The sequence below is a fragment of the Meriones unguiculatus genome, chromosome 21, assembly GCF_030254825.1.
Source record: "Meriones unguiculatus strain TT.TT164.6M chromosome 21, Bangor_MerUng_6.1, whole genome shotgun sequence".
Lineage (NCBI taxonomy): Eukaryota > Metazoa > Chordata > Mammalia > Rodentia > Muridae > Meriones > Meriones unguiculatus.
In genome coordinates, this window is record NC_083368.1 from 58,254,793 (window position 1) to 58,265,068 (window position 10,276).

Sequence of the window (10,276 nt, forward strand, 5' to 3'; positions counted from 1 at the left end):
GTGGACGTTGCGTGAGGGCACAGCTGGGGGTGAGTTCATAGGGAGACCATCCTACCCCTGGCAGGCTGTGATGACTGGCCTGAAAGGCTGGGCTGGGGAAACTGGCTGGGGAAGGGGTGGTGTCACCGTGGTGAAGAGACATCCCCTCCCCAAGTGCCACTGCTCCTGGTCATCAGAACTAGCTGAGATCCTGAGGCAGAGGGGGATCACACCACTGCCAAGAGTGAACCTTTGCAAGCCTGGCCTCTGGGAGGGGGAAGTGTCAAACGTCCACCATGGCAGCGCCTTCTTCTCTGGGGGCTTCGGCAGAGGCAGGCGAGGGGTAGCTTTAGCGTGCAGAGCCACTTCCGCCGCCCTCTGAAACAAAGCAGGGCTGCGGTCCAGCCCCAACTCCTGCCCAGATTCACAGATAGCAAATGCTTGAAATTACAGCTGGTGTCTTAAATGTATGTACGGCCATTACATGTTTATTTCTGACTCAATTTCAACAGTTAAAATGATCTGTATGTCTTGGCTGTAGATTAACAGTTATTGGATATGTTTAAAATTTAAATTCAAACTCTTGTTTAGAACACATATATGTGTGCATATGTTTATAACATCTATAGAAACACTAATGTTTTTAAATAGCAACCATGTGGCCTGCCATGTGATGTGACCCACCATCCTGAAATTGTCACGTGGTATAGCATGGGGGGGGGAGGCTGACCCTCTTAGTTTATCATCCTACCTCCTTTTAAACTAAGAAAGCAAGTCTCATTTTAAACTGGTATTGATTTTAGAGACTGAACTGTTTACACTGATAAAATCTGGTTTTGACTTTTAAAATTATGGTTATGCTTTGGCCTCACACTTAAAATGAAGGGTACTCTGATATTACAAAAGCAGACTTTAAAAAGTTTAAGGCTATAAAATATTTTAAAGTTCATCAGGTATTTGATAATAATGTATATATATATATATAAAATTCAGGGTTGTATTTTTGCAGCATGCTGTATGTGTGATTCAACCCTGGTTTGTGAAGGTCTACTCAGATTAACAGGCTGATTTAATGTGTGTGCCTGGCTGCCTGTGTCTTTGCCAGTTCCTAAATGAATGGATCAATGTGGTTTCTTTCTGGTCGACAGATTTGGTATGGCCAGAATACTTCAAGTATAGTTTTGAAAGTGTTTACACCGTTCTGTTATGCAGAACAGTAAACTAAAACTTACTACAAAGCTAGAACTTGGTTACGAGAAACTGTAAATGCTCCACAGTGCTGTACCATGGGAGGTGGTGACAGATGGCTTTAAATTGCCTGCCACAGCCTGTAACAATACTTGGCTGTCCACCATGTTGACTCGGGAATAAAGATGGAGCTGTGGCTTCACTGCTGTCTCCACTAAGGGCAAGCACATTGTTTTACCAACATCTTAACTAAGTCACATGACTAGCAACCATCTTGGTTGTTGGAAAGCCTTGGTGTGCCACCATCTTTGTTGAGGGCTGCCAACTGTGTTCAGTTCCGTTTAGCGGTTAAGTAGAACACCTCTGTTCTTTAGGCTTTTGCTGTTCAGTTTTAATAATGCAATATGGTAGGATCAGCAAGATTTGCGAGTCCTATGAACTGTATCTGACTGGAAGTTTTGCTTTGATTTTAGTTCAGAAATATCTTTAAAGTTATACTAATAACTTATGGAGTTAATTACAAGACTGAGTTTCACCTAGTCCCTTGTTTACACATTTTCGAGGGTGGGCCTAGAATGGCTAGCTACAATGTTTGCCTATGTGTATCTGCTTGAAATAGACATGGTCCTAAAATACTTACCTATGGATGTGCCAGAAACAGAGATTACGACATTCTGTTTTACAGGACGCAGTTTAGCGTGGATGACTAAAGACGGACATAGATTAATGCAGCCATATCCTTCTCATGTCTCTGATCACATTGATGGCCAATCTAAGTTACTGGTAGCTTTGCAGCTAAAGCACAGACAGTTAGATCCACTGTTTGTTAGCTGGTTCTTTGGCTAGTAAAACGACCTGGTACTAGCTCCCTTATTTAGAAAGGCATACAGGTTTGCCTTGCTCATAGGCTTCATGTTAAAAGGTCAACAGATTTCAATGTAACTTTTTACTATTCCTTCATTTAAATGACTGCTCCCAGTAATCAACCATCTGTGAGTTAAGGATAGAAAAGGTATGAAGTTTATGTAAGGTCTGAGAAAACAAAAGTTTAGGTTATGAAAATTAAAAAAAAATTGTTTCAGAGTCTAAGATGTTTCAAGGCTGGTAAATGAAAGTTATGAAGGAAAGCCGGAAGTGTTTCATGGTGTAAGAAGGTGTTTGTATGTGAATACAAGTTGTAATTATGTAAGAAAGTAATTCAAGGCATATTAAAAACGGGAGATATTTCAGGTTTCTCTCCCCCCTTATGCTATTGTTGTACTTATGTTGTTATAAGATTTCAAAAGTTCAGAGTTTTAACATTGAGTTCTGATACGCTGATGGAGCACTGACTGCTTATTATTCAGTCAGATGCTCGAGATTTTAATTTACCTTTGCTTGTCTTTTGGCCATAGACATAGAAGTGCTTCTCATCATGCTGAAAACATCTGTCTAATGTGCGGCTTTTACTAGGTCTTAATGGCATGAGTCTACTCCTGCTGTCTTACAGATACTTGTTAACTGCTTTTTCTAAGACATGGCTCTCAATGCAATGGTGATACTAATATACTTCCTTTGTAAGCTAAAATTTATGAGTTTCAGGAAAACAAGAAATCAAAAGGCCTGGATCTGCCTGCCACAGCTCAAACAGACCCCAGATGAGTACACCTGCCTGTTCTTGAAATGGGATTTTCCCCTTGGTCTTGGGATTCCTCACTTCCCCAATAAACTTTGTCGCTAGTCTGTATTTGTCTCAACAGATTTTCATCTGGCTAACAAACTCCATTCAGAGATCACCTGTGAATTGCAAGCTGCCAAGCCTTGCCGAAAATTGATGCAAAGCAGTCCAGCCGATGTGCTGGCCCCCGTCTCTTCAACTGGATCCCTAATAAGCTGTTGACCAGCCTTCAGCCTTCCTGGATCCCTGACAGCACTGCCCTAAAGTCAGCCTGAAGAAATTCATTGGCCATTATCCTACCTACCAGGCTGAAATGCTAAGTCAGAAGGTGCTCCCTGGAGTAAGGAATGGATTTCTATAATGCCAATTGACATAGCAGAAAGCTGGCCCATAGTTCTGTTTCTTCTGGTCATGCTTCATGCCTCTTGCATGATTGTGCCTATCATTAGAAAAAAGGTTTTTTTAAAGATCAGGTTTCCATGGTCTAACGCATGGTGTTAAGTCTCAATGCCAGCACTGACCCGTCTCAAAGACCTGAGATGGTATCCTCTTCAAGGGGAGAATGTGAGGCCGTGTAACCCCGTTTCTGAAAAAGAAATGATTTTAAGAGAAAGTGACCTGGGCATGAACTCCAGTTTTAAAAAAGGAGAAAAACCCACAAAAAATGTACTTCGACCACTCACCTCTGATAATACTTAATCATCAACCCTAGCAGCAGCTAATCAGTGAATACATTGAGTTTACCCAGGTGTTCTTTTCAATAGGTTGAGTAAAACAATTATGGTTTGGTCCACAGGACATAATCAATCAGTTTTATCACCTGATATTTGCTAAATGTCAATCAATCATAGAACTTCCAAGCTAGAATCCCCTGAACCTTGCTGTAGCCCCAATGAAAACCATGCTGATTTGGAGCCTGGCATTCTCAATCCTGATCCGCTGTGTTGGTGATGGCTGTGAGCCCCTGCTTGAACTTGAATAAAACAACCTCGTGTGTTTGCATCGGAACCGGCTCCTGGGTGGTTTTTTAGGGTCTCTGAGATCTGGGCACAACAATTTTTCTGCTCTCTTGTCTGCTATTACAGAATACCTACTTGGTGCTCTGCAAGCAAATTTATTTGAGTACACCTAAGTACTCACCACCATGCATCCTTGAATACAAATCCTATCTGTCTGAATGTTTTAGGCACAACAATCTCACAGAATTCAGTCAGTTATCTTGAATCCAGTCCCTAACATATAAGGGACTCTTCTGAACCCCCTTGGCTAGCAAGGCCTTGGACTACGCCCATCTCCGCTAGACCCAGGCTGAGCGATTCTCAAGTTCGGGATAGAAAGAAATCTTTCTCCTGTTGGGGTCCAGGTCTAGAACTTCCTGCTGAAAAACCCTTTTCCCTTCACCTGCTGGACCTACCACCTCATCACTCAAGTTTCCTCCTTCTAGAACCTTTCCCTTGCCAGAGTATATTCCTGACGTCACTCCTCTTCTCCACAATATGGATTAACACTTCTTGCTGAAAACTCAGGGTTTTAATCTTCCCAGAATCACCCACTCACCTGACTCAGAGTCATACAGGTCACCTATCTGCATACAAAAAGAACAAAAATATCCTTTGCGGTAGTGTGTCCATCCTTCATTCCTTTACACTTGGATAAAACAGCAGTACTTGAACACGCAACTAGAGTTTTCATCCCTTGACTTTCGTCAAATGCTCTTCTGTCTATAACTTCCAAGATGAGAAAAATTTCACCAGAGACTTGCGTTTAACTCACAGTTACTACAGCACACACCAGAGACAGTAACTAGTTCTAAAAGCTATGCAGTCTCAAGAGGACAACCCACTTAAAAACCCGAGTTTGCTAGTCGCTGAGAAACAGAGCCCTAAAACCTCCACCTTAAAGAAAAAAAGAGAATGAAGAAGAAACTCATCTGTCCACCATGAATGCTTGGAGGAAGACCCGAGGATATTTGACATCCCTAAGACAAACTGTAGGTGGTTTACACCTTTACAGGTGGCTGTGATCTGATCCCTTTGGGTGGTCCTAGGGAACCACTTGTCAGTTTGAGGAACATCCACACAAGACTGAACCTTGCTGCTCGTGTTCTTCCCTCCTTTTATCTCCTTCCAAAAAAGGCTTCCGAGAATAATTCCAAAATCAGCACGTGCTTCAGAAAATGGTTCTCTCAAAAAACTGGTCATGGGATGCAGTTAAAATTCACCACCAGCAAGCCTCGTGAAGGTTCCAATGCAATACACTGAATAGACATACAAAGCCAGTTGCGAACTACACCAAAGGCCCAGCTTCCTCCCAGAGCCACACATACCCCACGAAGAAGGGGTGTCAGGGAGCAAGCACAGCTCATTAAATGGCTCTGGCTACTCTATTAGGATCGCCCATTCCAACAGCCTTGGACTACATGGTTATCACTCTTAGATCTTCAAACAGATATGATTCCACTAGCACAATACATACATAAGGAATCCAGAAAAAGAGAGGTTTGTTTAAGCAAAAAACAACCCTTCAACAGCAATTCTCATATCATAGCTTTTGGCTTGAAATACAATTTACTTGTAGAAAGCCTTAAAAATGAGTGGGCTTTTTTTATTTTATTTTTTTCATTTTAAGGGTTCTTCCTTTTCTCTCTGCGACTAAGATAGAAGAACTTTTGGTTGGGTTTGGTTTTTTCTAGTAAGAGTCTCTCCATGTAGCCTTGGCTATGCTGGACTCACTTTGCAGACAAGGCTGGCCTTGAACTTATATCCATCTACCTGTCTCTGCCTCCTGAGTGCTGGGATTACATAAGATAGAACCTCTTAAGTTTTTTGTCTTTCTTTCTTTTGTAAAAAAGGCAGTTTCATGATGCTGGTGTGCACCTTTAATCCTAGCACGTGGGAGGCAGAGGTAGGCAGATAGTGGATCTGGAGGCCAGGTTGGTCTACAGAATTAGTCTGATGACAGCCAGGGCTACACAGAGAAACCCTGCCTCAAAAAGGCCAAAATAAATAAAATTAACTAATTGAATTTTAAAAAGCAGGTTTTTTTCCTTAAATCTACCCTACAGATCCATCAAAATTGTTCTGACAGTTAAACCAGAGCTAACCTGGACAAAAGCGTCACACGACACACCAGTGCCTGTGAGCTGAACGAGGTACACACGAACAGTTCTCCATCTGGAGCAAAGCTCTGACGGCGTTTTTAGATTCATCTGTTGTATGTGTAACAGAGTTTTGTCTGCGTCTATCTATTTGCTCTGTGTGTGTGATACCCACAGTGATCACAGCTGGGTACCCTGGAATTGGCTGTGAGCCCCAATGTAGGTGCTGGGAATCAACCTGGAGTCCTACGCCAGGACAGGAAGTTCTCACACCTGCTTAATCATCTCTCTAGCCCTTGATGCTGCTTTTGTAAGCTTAGGTACTAAATATGAACTATTTTGTTCTTTAATGGCATGAGGGGCTTGATACATTTGTTAAACAACAGGAAAAATTAAAAAGCATGCCTGTGACCCCAGCAGTTACAGGGCTGAGGCAGGAGGACAGTGAGGCCGATTAACAAGAACCTGTCTCACCAAGTACAGAGGTTAATTCTGACACGTGCTCCAACACAGGTGGACCTTGAAGACACTAAGCCCGAGAGTTGTTTAATGTGCACACAGTCTCAGCTGCAGGAGACGGCTGGTGGTAGTGTACCTGACGCCACCTGTGCATTTAAAGTTAGAAAACACTGTAGTCTAACCCAGAACAAATTTAAAAAAGATAAAAGTCAGATATTTAAAAGAATCTTAAAGTGACTTGAAAAACAATGGTTTAAGAAAGGGTAAGATGCTCAATCCTCATTCAGAAAGGCAAACGGGAATAGACCGGAAGATGGAAAAAACAGGAAACAGGACAGGAGCCTTCCACAGAGGGCCTCTGAAAGACTCTACCCAGCAGGGTATTAAAGTAGATACTGAGACTCATAGCTCAACTTTGGGCAGAATACAGGGAGTCTTATAAAAGGAGGGAGAGATAGAAAGACCTGGAGGGGACAGGAGCTCCACAAGGAGAGCAACAGAACCAAAAAATCTGGGCCCAGGGGTCTTTTGTGAGACTGATACTCCAACCAAAGATCATTCATGGAGATAACCTGATGTAGTCCGTGGCAGCTCAGTCTCCAAGTGGGTTCCCTAGTAAGAGGAACTGGGGCTATTTCTGACATGAACTCAGTGGCTGGCTCTTCGATGATCACCTCTACCTGAGTGAGGGTGAGGGGGCCAGCCTTACCAGGGCACAGAGGAAGATAATGCAACCAGTCCTGATGAGACCCGATAGGCTAGGATCAGATGGAAGGGGAGGAGGACCTCCCCTATCAGTGGACTGGGGAAGAAGCATGGGAGGAAATGAGGGAGGGAAAGAGGGACTGGGAGGGAACCAGGAAGGGTGCTACATATGGGATACAAAGTGAATAAATTGTAATAAGTAATTAAAAAAAACAATCATGATGTATCCTAACTCCCAAGCAAGAGGCTATTCTTTCAGAGTAAATTCAGAGACTCTTCCACCCTTGGACTTCCTACCTTCAACCTATGCCATGCCCTGGTTACTAAGACATGATCCATTTCCTCTCCTGTCCCTTGTTTCTCTTTCTAAATCCCTATAATGGCTGTTCCAAGCAGTCACGGTCTTTTCAAGCCATCTAGACAACCTATATCATTCCTTTAAACTCAAGGCTTCCAAGTCCCCACAGGCAATCCAGAGTGAAGACCGGGCATCAGGGCTCCATGCAGGGCCTCTCCAACTCCACTCCCACGAGCCTCAAGTTCCTTCCCAAGTCACCGCCTCTGCAGTTTGCTGCATGGTGTCTTAGAACCACTGACCTGTTTGTCTCCAACGTGATGCGCAGTGATTTCTCTAGAAGACTCCAGACAAACCTCAGGCTGCCCAAACTGGGCATGACAGCTCCAGCCCCTCAAGGGCACCACTGTTCTGCCCCTGTGCAGTGGGAGGGGAAGCATACATGCCCTCGCTGATGTAGTCAATGTCATGTCGGGCTCTCAAATGCCTTTGTCTTATCCCTTTCTTCTAAGGAGCTACAAGTTTGGATAACAAACTTGCAAACAAATGTATGTCCTAGAAACCTAGTGATACAGTGATACAGTAGTTTCCAGAACATTATGGAATCAGCAGAGCTTGAAGGACGACAGTAGTTCCTGAGAGTGTAGGATGCTGGGAACGGAATAAACGACCAGTGCCTAACGACCAGTGCCTAGATCTGTTGATGTCCAGAAGAAAATGTACAGAACAAGAAGTGAGAACAGGATAGGTGAGAAACAGGAAAAGAAAAAAAATTAACTAGATTTTTTTGTCAACTGCCCAAGTACAATGGTGAAAGCCAGGATAACATGTTTGTAATTCTATCTATATCTTTAATGCAAAAATGAAAATATCATGAGATGCACATTCTTACTTTTTCTTCTCACACTCCTGGCCCTTTTGTTCTCTTCCCAGCTCATCCCCAATGTATTCTGAGGAACCAAACTATTTTATGTACTGCCATTCTGATTTAAACATGACTGACCATAATCAGATGTTTTTGTGCTAAAGGAAACAAAATACCAACAATAGTTCTTTATTCCAGTGTATGGTATAGACTGCTCTTTAGGAAGAGGTATAGACCTGTAAAGCTAGCCCTGGAACAGGAGGAGGATGAGGTTCAGCAAGGCCAGCCTCAGCTACACATGAGTTCATGCCAGCCTGGTCTACATAATATCCTATCTCAAAACAACAGCAACAAAAACATCTCAAAAAAAATCTTTAATATGGTGCCATAGTAATTACTGTCATTTTGATCTAGTTTCTTTAACTATTTAGCAGTCCTAAATCTTTTTCTTGAAAGAAAAAGAATTACTATAACACGTGGTGGAAGAAACGTACACACAATTTAGAAGGACCCTGATATTTCACCTGTGTAAATCCTTGTTTCATTTAACTTCAAATCTTTATTGAAACCTTAAATATGCTGTTCCATAGGGAAACTTACCAACTATTTTCCTAATGTGAAAACTGATCATGTATTTTATAGATATACAGGTATAAGAGTATTAAGTTTACCATTTACATGAGAATTAACAGTATTTGTTATACATAAATCCCAAGTTTAGTTAACAAGAATCTTAAGAAACCCTAGTAGATAAAAAATAAGAAAATTACACAATCTCTTACACAGGTATAAAAAGGCAATAACCAGAAGGCAGGGGAGAGGAGGAGCAAGGCTAGTGAGATGGCTCAGAGGGTAAGGTATTTGCCACAAAACCCAGGAATGAGGTCTCACCGTGTGTGCACTGTGATGCGCAGATATGTGCACGTATACACATAACAAACACATTTCAAGGAAGAGTGGAAGAGAGCTGGCAGCAGTATGTGGAGGAGGAAAAAATAAGGTAAACAGATTTTACTTACAGTTGAAAAATTCCAGAAAATGAGGCAAATCCCTCCTATAGCGGGTACCATCTGTGGGAGGAACGGTGGCTCTGAAAAGATCAAGAAGAGAGAAGATGTCAATGTCAAAGAACGATGACAGCCTGTCACCCTCCCTAACTTGAGCAGTTTGAAAAGGTAGGCATCGAAGGAGATGTTATAATCCAATTTCCAAAAGTTTTACTACACTTAAATTGCTGTCTCTACCCCAATCTTGCAAGTAAACATGTTCATTTCGAACACAGCTCTCTTCAAACCTCAACATGTGAGGGCTCTGGAGCACTCCAGATTCTCCTTCCTGCTGGGACATAGCTGGGGCTTCCTTCAACCCCACGGTGACAATCTGGCTCACTTCTGCAGTCCTGCTTCAAACCACAGCCTGGCCCGCCAGCAAGGCTGTTTTCTCTACATTTTCAACCTGACAGTGTGACTGTTATTGCTCAGCCTCTTTGGTGAGCATGGCTGAGTATTTTCAACTCCTTAGGACTCGCCCCTTGAATCCTTAGAACCAAACCAGCTTCCTTTTCCTCCGCCAAAGTGCTTTTCTTCTCAGTTCTGATATTCCTGGGCTCTCTTTTCCTCATCCTCTGCTGCCCTGGCCTTCCACCTGCCCTACCCCCTCTCTGTCCCCAGATACATCTCTTCACTAGACGGCTGGGTACTGTACTGAGTAGATCGCACTTCAATTTATCTTCAACTCGTGTTGAAGCTTGACTTTCCTCAGACAGCAAGGGGCTGGGGAAGAAGTGTTTTTCCCTTTTCAAAATGTTAGCATCACTCCTCATCTTTAGAACAGACAGGACAATGTGTAGGTTTCACGATCTGTTCCCAGATTCTTCACATTCCCCTCCCGAAAATGTCAAGCTTAGTTCCCCTGCTCTTGTATGTGGGTTGAACTTCAGCTTGTTCCTAGGGAATAAATAGAATGCAACGAGACACAAAGAATGGTTTTCAAAAGGAAAGTCAAACGGCACTGGAGCATGCATCTGCCTTA

The 10,276-nt window shown here is 42.8% G+C and overlaps 1 long non-coding RNA gene across 2 annotated transcripts in view; it reads right to left on the reverse strand.

Moving 5' to 3' along the window:
- Nucleotides 1-9,294, reverse strand: part of LOC132649748 (uncharacterized) — a 120,012-nt gene extending 110,718 nt beyond the window's left edge. For both annotated transcript variants that reach the window (XR_009588274.1, XR_009588275.1), the window contains exon 1: nucleotides 9,265-9,294. This is a non-coding gene — a long non-coding RNA (uncharacterized LOC132649748). The remainder of the gene's footprint in view (nucleotides 1-9,264) is intronic.
- Between the last annotated feature and the right edge of the window lie 982 nt (nucleotides 9,295-10,276).